General features: G+C 40.5%; 1 protein-coding gene across 9 annotated transcripts in view; it reads left to right on the forward strand.

Annotated features, from left to right (window-relative positions):
• The first annotated feature begins 707 nt into the window (after nucleotides 1-707).
• FRYL (FRY like transcription coactivator) overlaps nucleotides 708-20,393 on the forward strand; it is a 161,152-nt gene continuing 141,466 nt past the window's right edge. For 6 of the 9 annotated variants that reach the window (XM_064653933.1, XM_064653936.1, XM_064653945.1 and 3 more), the window contains exons 1-2: nucleotides 708-867; nucleotides 13,703-13,910. The gene's annotated coding sequence lies outside the window, so the exon portion shown is untranslated. The remainder of the gene's footprint in view (nucleotides 868-13,702; nucleotides 13,911-20,393) is intronic. The other 3 variants (XM_064653939.1, XM_064653940.1, XM_064653944.1) reach the window with 1 other exon arrangement.

Genomic DNA, 20,393 nt, shown 5'->3' on the forward strand with positions numbered 1-20,393 from the left:
GGCCGAGACACAAGTATTTGCCCTTTTTCGTTTGGGGGAAGGGCGGATTTTCCGACCGCTTCCTACGGGAAAAAGGAGCGCCTTGACGGCACGGGCACGGCGTGGCGGGACCCCTGCGGGGCTTCATCGCCTCAGTAGCCAGGAAAGTTCCTTGATGTTCCCCAGCCACGCTGCCGCTGCGTGCCTGGAAGGCGGTTTTATTCCCGGCTACCTTGTTGATACCGGCCTTCTTAACGGCAGCGGCCGGTCCTGCTCTCGCCGGGGGCGCGAAGGCTTCTTTGGGCCGCGCTCCTGCCAGGCAAGCCGGGCGGCACGGAGCGGGGGGCCGGGGCGCTGCCCGGGGCGAGCGAGGTCGCGGTGCCGGTGCCGGAGCCGGCGGGGCGGCCGGGGGGGGCGGTGCCCCGGGGCGCTCTCGGGGGGCGGGACCGGCCGCTGCCTCGGCCTATGGCGGCCACGGGAAGCGGGCGAGCGCGGCCAATCGGAGTCTCGGCTCGCCCCTCGCGGGCTGGCGATTGGTCGGGACGCAGGGCGGGGGCGGGTCCGGGGGCGGGCCGGGCTCTCGGGAGCCAACGGGGCGGGGGCAAGGGGGCGGTGCCGCGTGAGTGCCGCGCGCCTGCCCCAGTGAGCGCGGGCTCGGGCGGGGCGGCGCGTGCCAATGGGGCGGCGGGGGGGGCGGGAGCGCCGCGCCGGGACGTCGAGGAGCCGTAGGGGAGCGGCGGCGGAGGGATAAAGCCGGCGGGGGATGTCGGTGGTGCGAGTCGCTCACCGGCTCCCAGCAGGGTCGCTCTGAAGGCGGGGGGGAGACGCAGCCGCGCTGGGGAGTAGGAGTGGCGCCCGGGGCTGCGGCAGCTTCCACCGGCGGGAGAGGTGAGGCAGCGGACCTGGGACCCGGTCGTGGCTGATCGGGGGGAGGAGGGGGGTGCTCTGCCCCGACGGGGACGGAGCCCGCGGGTTGTGCTGTGCGGCTCCAGGCGCTGGCTCGGCCCCGGCCCGCGCCGCTTTGTTTACGGCGGGGACGGGAGGGAGGGAGGGGAAGGAAGGGAGGGCAGCGTGTGGCCGGGCGGCCCTGCCCGCCGCCACCGCGGAGGGACGCGCAGGACAGAGGTGAGGAGGGGCCGGCGGTGCTGCGTGCGGTCGGCACCTGGCGGCCGGCCCCCCGCCGGGCTCCGGCCCTGTTGCCTCAGGGACACGAAGGCTCCCCCAGCCCCTCCGCGGCCCGCGCCCCGGCTTCTCCCGCCCTCTTCCGCCTCTTTCTCCCTGGCTGCGGCCCCGCCCGTGCGTGCCCAGCCTTCGCAGCCGGCGGCCCCCGGAGCTCTCGGGATGGGCGCGGCGCTCGCACGGCCCCGCGGGCCGAGCGGAAAGCGGCGGCCGCCGCCGGGCTCGTCCCGCCCCGCCCCTCGTCCGCACCCGCCCGGCCGGCCCCGGCCGCCCCCCGCGGCAGCGGGTCCGCGCAGCCGCCGGGGCAGCCACCGCCGCGGGGGATGGCAGCGCTGGGAACGGGCCAGGCCGGCCGGGAATGTCGGGACGGAGCGGGGAGGGTGGCACGGAGCCGGGCTTTGTTCCCGGCCCCGCCCCGCCGGCGGGTGCCGGGGGGCTCCGACGGAGAAACGTGTGTCCCGGCTCCGGGTGGGAAGGGCGGTGCGGGCGGACAGCGACGCCCCCGGCTGCCTCTCCCGCCCGCCGCGCAGCTGTCCCGCTCCCTCGCCTTTGGGTGAAACTTGGGATTTCGGAGCGGCAAAGTAAGAGACGTGTGTGTGCGCCCTGCGCTTGGTGTGTAGTGCCTCGCAGAAGGAGTCGCTCTGAGGTGTTCTTAGGACGAAGGTTGGCTTTTATAGTTCTTGAAGCGTCACATGGACGTACTAACGTGACTATAAGTATTGGAGGGACTTAATTAGTTTTCCCCTCTCTGCTTCCATGTGTATGTTTCTAGTATTTTGGTAATGTGATAATTTTTATTGCTCAGTGAGCAATTAATTTTTGTATTTTGACTAGAAATCACTGGGCTGGCAATCGGGGTAGCTCTAGGTCAAACATCCTAAGGAATCAGATGGAAAACATAAAAAAACCCCAAAACTCAACAAAACCCCAAATATTTTGGTGGCTGCTCATACCGAGTGCGTTACAAAAGCAGTTTACTGATACAGTTTTAAGGAATAGTAAGAAAATCTGGAGATGAGGTAGCAAGCATGTAACCTGGACTTCCTTCAGAACTACAAATCTAAAATCAACGTTAGGAAAGAAATATACTAAACCAGAAAGCAAGTTCTTCTTTAGTCCTTTGTGCACTGCCTATCTCCCAGGCGCAGTCTTCGTGGAGTGAGAAAGACTTGGATGGTAAGCCACTTTCCTGTAAATGCAGACCCAAAAGAGCAAGGTGTTTATATGTTACTGAGGCATTAGGTGAAGAGCCCACTTCTTGGCAGGAACAAGAGATATGAAGCATATAGAGTACTGTGGTAAAGAAGATGATTTGGTGATTGAGCGTTGGGTAACGTTTCTTAAGTATTTCCTCAATGTGTTGTTTCCTCAGTAGGGTGTTTCAGTCGCTTTGCTTCTGTGTTGTTACTGTCATGCTGAGGATATGTGCTGAATACTTCAGAATCTCTGTGGAAGATTGTTGACCAAGTGCTGTGAAACCACACACTGATTCTTATCTTGTGACACTACTGCAGGAAGGAAACAAACCCCTTGGTAAAAATTGTGTTGCAGGTTTAGTAAGTCACATATTTAAAGATGAGAATGACGCTCTCTGTGTCAAAAACTTCCTTTATCTGTGGTTTGTAGAGGTCCTTAGTGGTACTTGATGGTGGTTGTCAGTAGACAACTGACTTCCCTGGGCAAACTGGTGCTGTGAATGGCTCCTTATTTATATTCCAAAATTGATTTGCTTAAAACCTGTGCTGACTTCTCTGGAAGTGGTTTCCTTGGAGCAGAGCAGCGGTGTGTTGCTTTGGGATGTTGTAGAAAACTGTTGCTGAACTTCATTTCAAAGGAAAAGTTGTTTAATTCTTCTGTGGAGTTAGTTAAGGTAAAGTTGGAATATTAAACTAATTCTGTTTCTGTTTGGCTGGCCTAAGTGAACCAAAGCATGGTGATAGCTGGTTCTCATGTAATAGCAGGGTTCCTTTGAGGAGGGAAGTTGGGGTGTTGCAGAGCTCAAGAGTGGTCCTCACATGTTTATTTCACTGTGGATATTTGTCTTTCTAATTTGGGGGGATAAAATTAATTGGTATGCTGAAAGTTTTTGCTAACACAACTGAGAACATGCTGTCTGTATTTGCTTTTTCTAAGAACTTAAGAAGATTATAATTCCCTCCAGCGGCTATGCATCAAGGAAAACAACTTGGAAAAGAACACATTCTGCATCAAGCAGGAGTTACTTATTTTATATCTAGCTTTGTATTTCAGGGGGCTTTGTCTTGATCATCTTGCCTAGTGATGACCCCTTCATTATTGTGTAAGGGAACAAAAGACAGTTTTACTTTTTTTTGTCCGAGTTCCTTAAGAGGCATATAGACAAACCTTCCACTTCAGTGGACTTCCATAATACAGAACATGGGTGTCTGATATGCTCCCTCTGTCTTAGAGTGCCATGAGCTTTTAGCAGTTTTTGTCTATATTTAAGCTTTAGGTTAACAGAAACTATAGGTGTCATGTGCACATAATGTCAGAGGAAGGACCTATGGGTTATGTGAGTTACTGTGACAAAAATGAGGATAATAGTTCAGGGTTTGTGACCTGTATCTGTAGTCACTGGCCTGCCTTACCAGTAGGAAATTCAATGTAGCTTATCCCTCAGAGGGAGAGCAGCTGGCCTAGCACACAGCCTGGCTGTTGTTTACTGCTTTGTACTGCTTCTGCATGCTCGCACCCAAACAACTTTGAACCTTTACAACTTCAGTATCTGTAATAATCCTCCCAGGAACAACAGTGGACTGGAGAAGTGTTGCAATGTTAGGAGGTTTTAGGATTCAGCGTTTTCTTGTCTGGTCTTGCTCTAAAACCCGGTAAACTTAAGTAATAGACAGCCAGACTGACTCAGAAAGGGTTGCTTCTGCCTTTTATATTGACTAAAAAAGCAGTTCTTTCTAGTATTTAGCTTGCTTATCTTCAGTGTTTGACAGTGAAGTGTCTTAAGTATGTATGTACTGCCATATAGCTCTGTCTCTTCTAAGACGTGTTGTCCTTCCTTCCTTCCTTCCTTCCTCTCCTCCCCTCCCCCAAATCTATTATAATCCCTAATTCCCTCTGACATGAACACCTCCCAGGAAGAATGACAAAATACAGTCTCAGATAGCAAGTGTTCAATACTGTCACTGGAAGGTATCAGAAAAGAAAAAATCCTCTCGAGCTAGTTGAACAACAGTGTTTGCTCTTGACATGGCTTCAGTTTTGAGGGATTTTTGTGTTTATCCCTAGTTCTTCCTAGTGACTAATGTTTGCATGCAAAAATAGAAGAGGAACAAATATTAAAAACAAATCCAAACCAAACTTCTAAAGTTGAGTTTGAGGTTCTCTGAAATGTCTAAATATTTGGTCTGATACAATGGCCTAGTGCCCAGAAGCTTTTGCTGTAAGCTTTGGGGGTTTCATGGTTTGTTCTTTACATGGGTATTCTATGGGTATTCTTGCCCTTGTCACCAGCTCTAACGTGAATTGTTTCTTGCATTTAGTGACAATAATCAAAGCTGAGCTGTGTGGAGTTTGCACAGACCTTGGCACAGGAGGACCTTTCTTTTGCTGTTTCAGCTGCTGCTTTGGCAGGTGGTCCATACAGGTGTTAGAGAACCTTACGTTTCAAGAGCTGGGGCTGGGTTAGCCTGAAATAGCTGACTTTTCATTAGAGTCTGTAGCAATAGGCTTGGGACTACTGACATGCCACTTGAGTGGTGCAGCTGGTCAGTTTGGAGTTAGTGTGGTGACCTGTTTTCTTCTTTTGCCCTCTTTTCCAGAAAATGGGAGAAGACTGCTGGGTTGGACCTTTTTCTCCCCTCCTTTTTTTAATTTTTTTAATTGAAGTTACATGAGATGGTGATGATAATAAAACCAGCTTTGTGTCTTTTGTCAGCTAGCTGTTGGAAGAGTACTTCAAAGTTAAGTAAGCGATACTTTCAGGAGTATTTGTAATTTTCCAGTTGTATGCTAAAGCAGTTTATGTCAGTGGCAGTTGCCGACATTATTTTTTATTTTAGGTAGCAATTCTTTTTAATGTTTTTTTTTTCCCCCTTATCTTCAGTGTGTTTTTAGAGAGTAGTAGTATAATTTTGCTAAACCAGCTAAACCAGACTGTTTCTTGCTTGGGTGAGATATTTCCTGTTCATCTGATCATCCAAAAATCTCATTGTTGCCTTCTTTCATATATGAAATATGCATGCTTTTTAGCATGCATTGACCAGATTTGCATGAAGTATTTCAGAGACAGTTACAGTGGGATTTTATAAAGGTCTTTTAATACTCTGGTAGATATATCTTGCTGGTAAACCTTAGGATTCTGCTTTCTTTCCTTAGTCCTCTCAAGGTTTCTCTGCTTTGTGTATTCATAAACTGCAGCTTATAACAAAAAATATGACTGCTCAAGTATGTTACATTAAGTGGGAAGAGACGCTGTGGGTTAAATGCAGCATTAGGAAGTATCACTGTTTCCAACAGTCCTTGGGCCTACTGTAGTTCAGGTCACAGTAAATGATGTTAATTGTACTTGTGTAGAAAATATTCAAGGAGCTCAAAGATACCTCAGCAGTGTGTGAATAAACAATGGAGAAGAGCAGAAAGAAAACCCGGGTTTGCTAAAAAGATCCCTGTGAGATTATGGGTAAGACCTGCCTTGCAACTTGCAACCCCATTTGTTTAGCCTTTCACAGAAAACTTAATGCTGTTGATCTTTTACTGATTGTTTTTTGTAGTAGTTTCAAAGGCAACAATTGTGTAGGTTTTGCCAGCCCTATGCAGTTAAGTTTGTTTGTTTGGAGTAACTGAATATAATGTTGGATATGTTTATAAAATAAGAACTGGGGAGAGTGGTGAAAAATACAAATACAGATAATTTTGTTGTACTTGATCCAGAAGATAAGGCTCTAGTAATTCAGTGTGGGAGACTGTTAAAAGAGAATAGAAGAAGTGTAATGAATTAAAAAAAGTGAAGGAATATTTATACCATAAGCCTTGAAAATGTTATGATAAAACAAGGTCTCAGGAATTCACATTTGAAGCTGATATTGCAAAGATTGACTTTGTTGTCCAGTTTTGCAAAATGAAGAAGTGTCTTCTTTTGTAAATGCCATGTCCTTAGTCCTTAAGGGGACTTGGAGTTATCAGTAGACCTGGACAAAGGCTGATTCTCTGCAGAGGTGATAGCATGGAAGATAGGTTGCAGTGTTCCTAGGCATTTTTATCTGTCTTGCATGAGAATAGTCCTTATCAACACCACTTCTGTTCTTGTGCTAAATCAGAAAGAACTGTTAGGGTTGTGCCTGTGGCAGCTGAACATTTTGACATTGACAGAATTTTCATGATCTTAAATTGAACTAATCTAATCTACCACTAATGCTGATTATGTTAACAAAAAGATTGCTGTAGGCAAAAATGCTAAGATTTCTACCTCTGTAGATATCATCCAAAAAACTATATCCAAAAAGCTGAATAATCACTTCCTTGTGCACTGTGACTGGCCAGTTTATTCCCTGGGATTTAGTGATGAGTAGTTGCTGGTCCTGTGATGGCAGTGACTCAGGGAGCTCCTGAGGATACCCCACATCAGCTTATAAAGAGAAGGAGCTGGGAATGACTGCACTTATTCTTGGGAGGAGTAGCAGCTTATGTAGGGCTCCCTGACACCTTCACTTGGATATAGCAAGCCTGTTTCTCTGTTTCTTGACACAGAGGTTACGAAGTTCCTTCAGTTTAGACCTCACCTCTGCCTCCTCATTTGAAACTACTTGGTGGTGGATATTGCATATAAAATTGGGGGATGAGAGATATTTCTTCAGATGGAGTTGATACGTGTGTGTGTGTGTGTGTATTTGTATATTTACATGTACCTACTTGCAAAATTGATGGGCGAATAGCTATAGAATAGCTGGTTAGAAATGGTAGATAGCAAGCATGGGAACAGAAAGTTAGGTAAATAGAAGCACAGAATAAATAGAACAAGCTTTTGGGGCAGGAATCTGAGAGTTTTTACCTATGTTTCTTCAACACTTTTGTATACTTTTGGGCATTTGCTGTATTAGGGAAAAATGAACCTTACTTAAAAGCATTTAAGAACACTTGTTCTTAAATGTCATGATCAGGCTTTGATAATATAGTCTGTTATTCAAAATCTGTAAACAAACTATCAGTTAGGCACAGATTATACTTGTATTTTTGTGGAAGTGAGGTAAATTGTGTGCGACTGATTCAATCCAATTTGAAGCCCAACCTTCTGTCTCCTGGGAGGATATCTAAAGAAGGTATGCATAGTGAGTTCCATGTTATGCTGTAGTGCAAGTGTTGTTCTTGTCTTGTGTTTTTAAATTAAGAATAAATTATCGTTTTCAAGTATTTCCTAGTTTCCATAATTTTAAAGTAGCTTTTATTGCATGCTCCCTTCAAACCTTATCTAGTATATAAAACTCTTACATATAACTTACATAATATAGTTTAAAGGTATAAGTTCTGTTTGACTCCAGGTAAATGATGCAGGTGTTCCAAGTTTAGGAATTGGCATATGTTAGGGACCCAAGTAATTTTGAATTTAGCAGATGGCTGTTTGAAAACTACTTTGTAATTGTTATGGAAGAGTAGAATGCATAGGAGAAAACACTAGGGCTTTCATAATGTTTTGTGTCTAGAAACAAGAATAATGTTTCAACTACTTTTCTGTTTATCTTATTGTTATGCTGGAGAATGCACTGGCCTCATCTGAACTTCTGTTAAAGTAAAGCAGCAAGTTAATATCTCAGCCTGTGTAAATACAGATGCTATGAGCTCTTCAGGTTAAATGCTGTTTAAGAAAAAAGAATGGGTAGGTAGAGATGGTCTGCAAGTACAACAAAGTCCGTCCCCATTCTGATTGTTGTATTTAAAAAGCAATTGACATTACTGTCTTTTATATAGCATTTGTATTCTATTTCCAGAGGCCAGAGATTATTGTACTAGATAGGGATATATCACTTTAAATGTGTTTTTCTGGAACTGCTTGAGTAGATAAGAAATCTGCTAACTGATGTTATACTTGCTATATTATACATTATCAGTGTTATACTTCATTGTTGTCTGGTCAGCATGTTTGAAGAAGTACTAGTGTTTTATATATGGGACCTGAGTTTAACCTCTATTGAAGATGCTTTGAGGGGAGGAAGTGGGGAAAACAGCTTCCTGCTTTGTTCAAGGGAGTAAAGTGGTGTGGCTTTTTTGGGGGGTTGGGGGAGAGGGGAGGTAGTATTTATTTATTTAATCCATGTAGACTGTGGTATTGAATGTGCATAAAGTTCATGTTGGTTCCTCCTAGTGTTATATAATAGCTAAGAAGAATTTTGCCACATTTTTCTTTTTCTTTGTACAGACACAGTAACAGAATTGTCAGTGTTTTATAGTTTTTGGCACTTTTTAAGAAAGAGAATGTATTTTGAGCTTTAACAATCTGTTGGGGAGGAAAAGTTGTACACAAGCTGTTGGTTATTTTTCATTCAGTAGTTTCAAGTGCTTGAAACTGAGATGCTGATCTCCAAAAGCTGATGGAATAAAAATGGATGTTTGGTTTTGATTTCACGCGTATAGGTTGATTTTTAGTTTAGCTGTGCTTGCAATTTATTTTGTAAAAGGGGAAAAAATGAGTTTAAGTTTCTAAAGCCATTTGGCATTTTTTGCATTTTCTCAGTTTTTGTTGTGGTGGTGGTGGTGCAGAGGTCAGAGTTTGGGGCTTCTTGCATACCCTGCTCACTCATGGAAGTTCTCACTTTTTTGTTGCTGAAATTTTGTTAAGGTAGATATGATGAACGATGCTGTTCAGATCAATGCAAACTCCCTCGAAGCACTGTTGTGTTTTACTGTTGCAGGCAGCAGTGCATCTGAGGAAGGTGATAGTTGTTGCTCTTGATTAAGGTCTACTGTTTTCCCTTCCTTGTGCGTATGAAGTAAGAAGGCACAGGTGATGATAAATGTCTAGAAGACATAAGATTAGGCAAGCTGAAGTCTTATTTTCATTTTTTCCCTTGGAAATACTTGTGTGCCAGCACAAATTTTTAAATACTACACAGGCTTAGTTTCAGCTGTTTTCCTGGTAGAAGCAACATCTCTTTCCAGTAGCTTGAACATCTGGATTGCTTACAACCTCTGATGCTAACAGGAGAGAGCTGTAATTTCTTGGTTCTCTGCAGATTACTTGCAGATTGGACACTCCTATTTTGCAGTTTCTTGAAAAGCAGCACAGAAATACTTTCTCTCAGATTAGTAGTCCCAATTTATAGTTGGTGTAATACAAAATAACTAGGGTCACTTTTTGAGGGGCCCAGAATAATTGGTTCTGTACTACAGCTGAGGAAACATTCCTCTAAATCAACAGTCAGAAAATAGCAGAGGTAAAGGAGTGATCAGAGGGCATTAGCATTGAGGAAAGGTGTAATTGCATCACTGGTTTCTGAAGGCAGTGGGTACCTTGTCCTGTGGCACTAGTAAAGGCAATTTTTCTCAAGAGACTCATTTGAGAAACTGAAAAGGTCTTAGGCCTAGATGGAAATACCCACTCTGCTCTGGTAAAAACACAGTTTGAATTTTGAGTATATTTCTAGTACTCTGAAATGAGATTCTAAAAGATAAAACCTTGTAGTAAAGATTTAAAGAACAAGCAGGTTTTGTGGCCCTGGTCCAATGTACATGCTTTGGGATTCACTTACTTTTCTTAGTCTCTCTTCATGCTAACTAAGGAAAAGAGAATTCAAATAACCCATTTTTAAGTTTGAGTTATCTTGGTCAAATTACTATATGTTTGGTGCCAAGCCCTCCTCTGAATTTTGTCTTGCAAGTCCTTCTCCACTACAAATGGGAGTCTTTTCAATTGAACTTTGTTAGTTTGTAAATGGAGAGCTTTTTGTAATTCTTGAGAGGAGAAAATGTTGAACCAGTGAAACAAATGTAGTTCTCACGTGCAGGTGGTTGGCTGTATTCCAAGGTTTTGGTATGACAGAGATATGCAGTTGTTTTTTCTTTTCCCATGAATCCTCTTAGGTGATCTTGATCTGCCTTGTGAGTTAACTCATTTCCATATCAGTTATGTAAAAACTGAACCCACATCAATTTAATGCTCATGATCTATGCATCTTCCAGTTGCAATATTTGTGTTTAATGAAGTTCTTCCTGCACAAGCCCTGCAAAGACTTGCTTTTTGCATTAGTGACCCTTGTGTTTCTCCTGTTTATAATTTTTGTGGTTCCCCCTATTTAATTGATCAGCAGCCACCCAGCCTCACTAGTTGTGTCGACAGTGGAGTGCAAAAGACTGTGTTTCAGTAACGAGATGGTTGGTGAAATTGGGAAAATAGTGCATGACTACTGTGTTCTTGACAGCATTTAGTAACACTCAGTTCCTCATGTACCATATTTAGTTTGTGGTGTTGATTGTTGTTATATTATTAATATACCTAATACTGTTACTGAAGCAAAAGAACCAAATTGTTACTAAAAATCTTCTGTTGAGACACAGTGTACCAAGCTTCAGTAAGGAAAGGGGGCAAATTTGGGTATCAGTAACCTGGAAAGCTTCATTCCCCATTTTATTCTTATGAAATCCAATTTTGTGAGGTAGGTAGCATGGAAACACCACTTCTAGCAGTCGGCTAAGACTATTAGGATTTTTCCTTCTTTTGAAGTATCATCTTATTAAGTCTTTTGGGTCAATAATTATGAAAAAGGCCCTAATTTAGTGTGTTGTACATATCTTAAATGCAGGTGCTTACACTTTGATTTCCTGCAGCATTAGTTTTAATCCCCATCCCTGATGTTTCTGGAAATGATCTGCTGTACCACCTCTCCTATGCTTACCAATGGCGTAAAATGTGCTGAACTGGAGCATCTAATTGCTGCTCAAAAAGTAAAGTTCAGTTCAGTCTTGCATAGTAGGCAGCATTATAGCAGCTACTCTGTGAATATAATACATCAACTTGAATCTAATTGAGATAAAAATGCTCTTTTAAACACCCCCTCAAAAAAGTTCATGTGGTAAAAGGTACATATGCTGTTACTTTATCAGGTTTGAGGTTGTTTGGATTTTTAGTTGTGTTTTCCAATTTAGGATGTTAGAGGAGTTCTGATTTTTTTTTTTCAGGTATGAAAATTTAGACGTAGCAACAGTGTTTTTTGAACTATTTTTTGAACCTTATGATAGCAGACCTCTTTTACTTCTAACTTTATGTATTTTTTTTTCATGTTCTGCCTCTTACATTTTCATAAGTCTTTCATAGGGGGGAACCCCAAACACCAAACCTCCACCTATGTGATACCTTTGACTTCAAACCTGATAAGGTATAGTTACATTTTAACTTCTTGTCAGCTGCAACTAGGAAATGAAGCCCAGTGAACCAGCAAAATGCTGTAATTTACTGTAAGCTTCACTTGTGTCTGTTGGAGACTTTTGACCTTATTGCTACCTTTACTGATACCTTACTTTTCCAGTAGTCAGAGTTAATCTGATCAGATTGATTCAGTGGGATTCCTCAAGTTGTATTCAAATACAACTCTAGTTGTACTTGAAGTTCTGGACAGCAGCTGCATTTTAAAATTCGTTATTGCTCATTATGTGCCACCAAAACTCTTGAGCACCTCGAGTGGGTTTTCGTGTGCGTCCCACCCTCTGGGGTCTTTCTGAACACCCTGCCAGCTGAAGTGACAGGATCTTCCTGAAGCTTGGACAGCCAAGTCAGTTTTCAGCTTAATTTTATGTCCTCTATTAAGCAGCTGGGCTGTTGGGTGGTGTGTTGGGATGGGAAGGGGGAGATTCAGTCTGGTGGGGTGAAGAAGGAAGATGTGGTTGTATGTGCTTGCTCAGAAGGCAGCAAGCAGGGAAGCCTGTAAACTGAATGGATTATGTATCTATGAATGTATGTTTTGCTTGAGATAGTGAGCTAAAATGTCAGCATACTCCAGGGTGGATTTCTCTTTGGGTATTCTTTCAGTTTTATGGAGGGTAATATGTCATGGATTTGATTTTGTTGAAGTGCTGTTCACAGTGAGTGTACTTGGGGGGAGGAGTTAAAGGGACAACTGACACACACTTTGTGGATGTAAGGTTTGGCATGAATTGATTTAAACTACTGCTTACCTTTTCTAAAAAAGGGCAAAAAGAAGAGAAAAAAGTGAACAGTACAATTTATTGATGTGGGTAGGATGAAAGGCCATCTGTTTCTGCTGCTCAGAAAGCAATATTGACTGGCCCTAATTGTCCGAAGAGGTAAAAACGATGCTCACTTGATGCACTGCACTGTCAATTGCACAAACTGCAGAAAACAGTTGATGTTTTTATGAAAGAGTTACGAAATTTAACCATTAAAATTCAGTCAGAATTTTATCTGCCTTTAAACACTTCCATTTGTAACTGGTCAAATCTTTAAAACACTTGACTTGCTTTTTCAAGGAATTTTTTAATATATTCCCAATTTATATATAAACATCAACTTGCATTCTATTTGCAGAAGTTTATATCATTTCCTTGCTTGTCTCAGAAGTCCCACTTTTAAGCTTTCTTTCATGTCTTAAAATCTTCAGGATGTGGCTTTTTACTTTCAGATTGCACTTATGTGGGTCTCTCTTTTGTATTTTTGGAAACACTAATTAAGAAGTAGAACAAATTGTACATAAAAGAATTGGTGATGATTGAATGGTTCACACATCCTTAAAGGAAACTAGTACATTTGTATTGCATCAGAGCACTGATAAAGTCATGTTGGATGTACCAGGCTTTTTTTACGTACCTGGAATTGTTCAGGCTATGAATTTTAAAAAGAAGAAAAAAAATTTTCCCCATATAAACTAGCTGATCTGATGTGGTGGATTACTGCTGCACGTTGAAACTTGAGTAGTGAAAAGTGCTTGATCTGCCTTCAGGGTGGAATTAAAAATACTGAAGTGCTTTTGCTGTAGTTTGGCTCTATAGGAGAGCAAAACCAGACTGCTGCTTAGGCAAGTTGTGGCAAGTATGTCACTTGCATACATACTTCTGTTGGGAAGGAATCTCCAGAAGTTCTCAAGGCTTTGTTAGGGAGACACAGCTGAAATATTATTTGTTTCTTTTTCTAACCACATCCTTGTGCTAACTGAGCAGAGGAAAAAAAAAAGTACAAACCAAGAAAAATCGCAAAAGAACTAAGTAAAAGGACTAATATAAAAAAAATTATTAAGGATGACTTGCATCTGAGAGTGATTATAAATATGATTAATAAAAATGTTTGTAATTAAAGTGCAACTAAAATGAAAATAATGGACACAGAATATGCTGAGCGTGGGAAAGTGTTATTTTGATGTGAATTTTAATTTTTCTTTTATGGGGAAGAAATCATTAAGAATCATTAGCTTCTGAGCAGAACAGCAATTCTGAAGACACATGTAACAGATTTTTATTGCATATAAGTTTTCAATGAAAAATTCAGAATTCTAAAGCATTTGGAAAATGTTGACTTCTCTATGGAGTAAATATCTAAGGTTTGACTGTTTTTTTTTTTCCACTTTCTTTTCAGAGTTCTGTACTTCATTTGTTTGTACTGTGTTTGGAGACCTTTCTCCAGTATTTGCCTACATACCAGCCCACTTGTAGCTGTTTACATCTAGTTGTCTGCTATCACATCTCTAAGCACCCGTTGGACTCGGGGAAAATGTCTTGATGGATCCATCCTAAGTGTGATATGCGACCAGCTCTCCTCAGTGGTTAACAATGGCTTCTAAGTGGTAAGATCTTTTCCACAATACTGTCATAAATAGATTTTCATGTACCTTTTTCCGTTTTTGCTTAGGTCTTTGTTATCTAGATTGCACTGTTAAGACACTTTGAACTACTGCTTCAGATATCGATTACCTGAATAGAAGACTGTCTGTATTTTGTTAAATCAAATAATATTTGATTTAACACAGTGTAGTAAGTCACCATGGCCAAAAGTGAATGTCTAAGGAAGAGGTTAAGGACAGGGCAAATAGCCTCCCAGTCATCTGCAGCCTGGGGACTTCCAAAGCCAGTGTGGTTTCTGAACATTTAGTAAATCTCGAATTGTACACTTAGTAATTGTTTTGTGTAATTTCTGTATGTTCAACAATTCTCTCAGGTTTCTTTCACGAGCTTCAGTGCTCGGAGCAAATCGGAATCAGCGGGAGCAGAGCCCTCCCTCCTTTGGGATGTGCGGGCGGGCGTCTGCACTCTGCTCCCTTGTGGGTGAAGCCCGGTACTGCAGTTCATTAGCAAAGGCAGCCATAGGATCATGGAAAGGTTTGGGTTGGAAGGGACCTTAAAGATCACCCAGTCCCTTAGTCAGCGTTCTAATTCCTAAGTCAATGCCTTATATAGATGCTTTTTTTCTTTGCTGCTTTTCACATAAGGATTCCAGTAGGAAATAGATATGCAATGATGTCAAGCACAGGGCAACTATTGACAATTAAAGCACTTTTGAGCTGAAATGAGTATGAATAGATCCAACCAACATCCAAACTGTCCATCAGAAATAATGTAATGCACTGCTCTTCTATAGGCAAATAGTAAAACTGATAGACTGTACTTCTTTTTGGCCTTTGAGAACAGAGAGTACGTTGATGTGACAGGAGGAAAATATTGATGTGCAGTAGTTTATATGGTGTTTGCTACGTGGGCTTCAGTATTCAAGACATTTTGTAATTAATTATATATTTTATATTATTACTTTATAGAATGTAATAGAATATTTTATGTTCTATTATTATCTAGCTGTCATTAGTAATTAGAATATTATACATTCTATAATATTTTCTCATAGCTCTGGCTTTCCTTTATTTTGTATTGTTGTATGTGTTCTTTACAGGAGAAGTATATAATAAAATAGAATCTGAATGTATGTTAAGATCTGCCATTGAATCATCTCCAGTGTATCATATATATTGTTTGCCTCTGTCACTGATTTTCATTTCTAATTATATAACATGCTGACTTGCTTCACTGTAGTTTGTTAGAATTTTATACCGTAATTATTTTTGTTCTGATGTATGTATTCTTTCTCTCACAAGTTAATAAATTTGTTGTGTGGAAGTTTACTTTGAACCTCCATATCTTTCTATTGCTCAAGGCAGGCAAATACATTTTTTAGCATTAGAGTAGGAACTCCAAATCTATCTTTTAAATGAAATAGAAAAATGGAGACAGAGAGTTTGAGGACAGTATAATTTTTTACTGTAAGTTGTTCTCCTGTGGAGGCTTATCATGCTGTGGACAACTCTAGTTCTACCTCACTTTAAAAGTTTTTAGAGATTATTTGTGTTTCTACGTGTCTGTATGTTTATATAGAAAATGTGCTCCAGTTACAAACATGAAGTGTTTAAGGTTGAATTATGTAGGTTTTCCTTATTGGGAACAAGGCTGTTCAGTGCTAATCTAGTTTTTGGAATACTTCTCAGTAATTATTGTGGTTTCTGTACTTCCTGCTAAACGTTTAAAAGGCAATCAGGTAGTAGGTTTAAAACACATATTATTAGCATTGGGTCCATAGCTTTTGTATCTATTGTCTGTCTTCTGTATTAAAAGCCTACTGTGTTTTGTGTGGGCAATAAACATGTTTGGGGGTTTTTTTGGTGTGGCATTTCTTTTCCCCTCCTGCTTCAGCAAGAAGTAAAGACAAGTCATCTGTCAGGGTGTATTTTCCTGTCGAAGAATGCAGAGCAAGTTTTATCTCAAGTGCTTTCCTTCAAAAATATGTGTGATAAGGAAAAATAGTATATAGCTGGGAGAATGTGCCAACTGCCATTCTTCTGTGTTGCTCATTTACTCCCTGGAATTAGTTCCCTAATCAGCCTGGTTGCTCAGGACTTCATCCAGTCAGGTGTTGAAAACCTTACATGCCTTCTCTGTAAAATTGTCTGGAGCATCCGTTATGCTGAAAAGCATATTTCTGTCTTTAAATGCAATTGCTGAACAGTATTCAGAACAATTAATGTGCCTGTCAATACTTGACAAGCATTTTTGCAAGTGTAGCACATAAGTTTGGGTAATTTTTTTCCAGTGTAATTAAGGAAATAAAGGACCATCAAGAGTAGAAAAGTGTGGTGGGGTTTTTTATTTATTTATTTATTTTAAATTTTCCTTGTTCTTATTCTTTCTTTTTCTTCTCCTTAAATAATCATTTAGGATTAAAGCAGTACTTGGTACTCATAACCCTGGTCAGCAGTTTCGTTAGCTATGTCTATTTAAATTGTAAAATGGATATTGCAAAACTAAATGGAAACATTTAAGTTCTTTCCTTATTACAAAGTTTCTATTAAGATATAGCTCAGTGGGATTCAGTGACTTTTAAGAGGGCTTTTTGTGGGCTTTTTTTCCCCCACCTCCTGCTTCATTTGGACATTAGTTCTCACTCTGAAGCCTGAATAGAGAGGGATGTTTCTGCTGAAGAGCTTTGAAGACCATACCTAATTGTAGTGACAAATGACTTGCAGAATGCCTCACTCGATGCCTTGTTTTTCAAATAATCTGGAACATCTGAGACACATCTACCAAAAAAAACTCCAGAAGATGAAAATGCTAATAGGGATACAGAAGAGCTGCTTAATCTGTGAAGTGGGAAAGCTGTGTGTGTCAGACCAGAGGAGAAAAAATCTGTTGAACCTGTCTGGTAGAATTTACCTTTGGCAGGATTCTTGGGACTTTGTGCTACTTCTGTCTAGAAGGTCATGGGTTTTGTTTTTGTTTTTTGTTTGTTTGGGGCTTTTCTAGGCAACATTCAATACGCATAAAATTTGTTTTCAACATTTTTTAAAGCTTTTTCTTTTTGAACTTTTTGGCGTGAAGAAACAGCTATGTATCTTGACAATGAATGATCAATTTTAATTTGATAAATATTTGTTACCATATTTTTTTAATGTAATCCACTTCTATATTAAACATAATATACAAGGCATTTCCAGTGGTGTTTAACACCTAAAATGAAATACATTTGGCCTTCAAAGGGGCTAGACCTGTTGTGGATTTCTTTTAGAAGTCTCTCTATGCATCAGCAGGGAGGTGGTGGAGAAAGAAACTGTATGCTAAGTAATTTTGCTTTTGGTTAACATTGCACTATTACAGCTCTTTATATCTATCTATATATATAGAGAGACATACACACACAGCTCTCTGTATCTGTATGTGTCTTAAATCTTATTTTTAATGCTCTTTTTGATCAGACAGCTATTATACTACTGGTTGCAGAGGTATTGCTGTTTTCCGTTTGCAGCCAACAACTATTTACTTGAAAGCATTTCACTTGGAGAAGTGCTTAATTTAAAAGAAAGTGACTTATTCATCAAGGTTTAGAGTAACTGCACAAGTTAAAAGCCTGTATTACAGTTTAAATATATGATATATAATGGAATGGAAACCAGAAGTCTTTAGGGAACTGGACAATGCTTATCCCTTGGCTCGTAACTAATGAAAACACTGTATGTCTTTAAACAAAACAAGTACTTCAAAGACCAGGAGACAATAATAGGCATTTTTTTCAGAGATTTGGGTGAAGCACAAGTGATGCAGCTAGTTCTGATATCTCCTACGTAGCTGCAGAGCTTTCCTGTGGAAACTCTCTGTAAATTCCCCTCCCTTGTGCCTCTGCCCAGCCTGGCTTAACATATCCTGCCTCACTTGGCCCAGGGCACTTTCTGTGTACAGTGTACCACTGGTTGTGAAGTTCTTGCTTCTGCTGTCCTTAACTCCTCCTCAGTAAAGTTCTGGCTCAGAAATGCCTTATGAAGTGCAGCAAGGCTCACTTCTGATGCAGACCTGATCCTTTGATTTGAGCCACATGCTAAAGAATGTAAGTATTCAGTCTAAAATGTACAGCAGAGTCAAGGAAGGAGTAACAGTGTTGTGCGAGGAAAGGAGCCCTCTCTTCTAGGTGCACTTTGCTACTATTCTTAATTTTAACCATATTTCATTGGCTCTTCTGTGTGAGTTATGAAAGCTAATCCTGGCGTGGACAAAATGACAGTCTTGACACCACTGTGTATTTACATTTGTAGACTGTCTGCTGGCTTGAAACAATTTTACTGTAAGCTGACCTGTGTGTGTTAAAAGTGTGCATATAACTTTTTCTTCAGAGACTTCTTTTCCTCTTTAACACAACATTAGCTTGAAAAGAATGGATTATTTTTAAAATTAATGATTAAGAAATTGAAACCAGTAGAGTTGGATTTTTTGCCTTTTTCGAAAGGTAATTCTGGCCTTTGAAAGTTTTTTTTTTTTTTTTTTTTGAAAAATAATCCTCCTGTCTTGCTCTATTACAATTATTAGTCTTTTATTATTAAAAGTCACAAGTGAAGAAAGCACTTCTGTAGTCTTTCTGTTCTCATCAGATGACTGGAGCATCAAATTTTCTTTAAATAAAGGAATTCTTTACCTTTCTTGGTGATCATGTTCAGCTAGGTCTTTAAATTTCAGTGGCAGGTTATTTTTTTTTCCTTCTCGCTTCTAATACTAACAGGCTTAACCTCTCCTTCAGATAGGTGTAATACAGCAGTTCTCTTCCAAATCTAAATAAGGAATTTTTCACAAATATTTTATAATGCATGCTAATTTCACATACATTTCTTCTGGTGTTAGAAATTGGAATAAGCTTTTTAATCTGATGATGCGTGTGAGTTCAATTTACATCACTGCTATTTTGTCTTAATCTCTGCTTTTGAAATTATCATTCATGTCTGTTCTATAGATCCACCTTAATTTGTGGTACTTGGGAAGAACTACTAATACATGGAGGTGCTCTTTGAGCTTTTCTGTTGCCCCCAGGTGACTGTCAGAATGCCTGAGCAGTGGAGCTTGTGTGTAGAAGCAGTAATTTTGCCTTGATTGCTGTCTTTGAAAAGAAAGTGTTCGCTTGCCTTCTGAAGCTGCACAGTTAGTATGCTGTGCATTTCTTGGTTCTTTTTTTAATTTTATTTATTTGTGGTGGTCTTATTTACCTTTCTGCAATTTTAAAAGCTTTACTGTGATAATATGACTATATTTAGTAAGCAAACCTGCGTGGGTGTGCATAAGTACGTAAATGTTCCACATAGCATAAAAATGGAAGTTTTCTCTTGGGTGGCTCAACAATTTGTGAGGTTAGGTTCATTCCTGTTTCTATGTATTTGCTTACTTAGTGACTTTGATGTACTGAGGAGTTGTAATTCTACCAGAGCATTTAGCATCTGTGTTTACTTATTTGCTAATAATAAAAAAATTGTTGGGTTTTAAAATTATTTTTCCTTTTTTTCTTTCCTGCTTACTAGAAACATTTTTGGACCTTAATTTAGTACGTAACTTAGTTTCATCTCAAGTATGTTGCAGCATTCCAAATAGGAAGATTAAACAAGATTTCATCCAACATCTTACACTGGAAGTTAGAACTTCCTCTCCTGTGCTGAAAGCCCTGTAACCAAACCTTGCCAAACCTAAATTATATCTATTCTCTTTCCTTTATAGAAATTATAAAAGTGCAAATTCCCTGCCTTTTTTTTTTTCAGGTGTTTTTTTTTTTTACTAGGTTGAGTTTAAATTTCTACTTTTCTTTTTTGCCATGCATATAAACTTTCTGTGGCCACATTTCAAAAACTCTATTAATTTTGAAAGGGAATAACTAAAATAGATGAGAGTGGATGAATGCTATGTAAACCAAGACAGAACCTGTATTTAATGTAGATGTTGAGAAGTTTTTCATTGATGTTGAGATAATGTAGATGTTGAGAAGTTTTCAATGAAAAACTGAGCTTATGCTGTGAACTTGGTAAATGTGCTTGTTTTTTTAATAATAGAAGCTATGGAGAAAAGACACAATGAAAAAAGGATGGTAGTTTCCACAGGTCAGTAACATTTTAAACATGCCTGCCTTGTATAAAATTTAAGCACTAAACTAAGATTAGGTCAGGCTTGGTAAGGGAAGCAAGATAAAACATACTGTATGTGCTTTTAGGATTGGAATGAAGGTTATTTTGAACAGGGCTTTCCCATACCATTTGACTTTTATGCTTTGGGCATGATTTTAAAAGTTGACCATTCAAACACAAATTCTTCTACAGAGGTGTACTTTCATGTAGTGTGAGAGAAACTCTTTAACAGAAACAGTGACAGTGGCTGTGAAAACCATCAACTAAATAGGCCAAATATTGTTTAAGAAGTGTATGCTGAAGCACTGTCCTTGAGTAATTCTCGAAATGTATGTGTGTGCTTGGTCTCTGGTTATCACTTAC

The sequence above is a fragment of the Pseudopipra pipra genome, chromosome 4 (assembly GCF_036250125.1).
Source record: "Pseudopipra pipra isolate bDixPip1 chromosome 4, bDixPip1.hap1, whole genome shotgun sequence".
NCBI classification, from domain to species: Eukaryota; Metazoa; Chordata; class Aves; order Passeriformes; family Pipridae; genus Pseudopipra; species Pseudopipra pipra.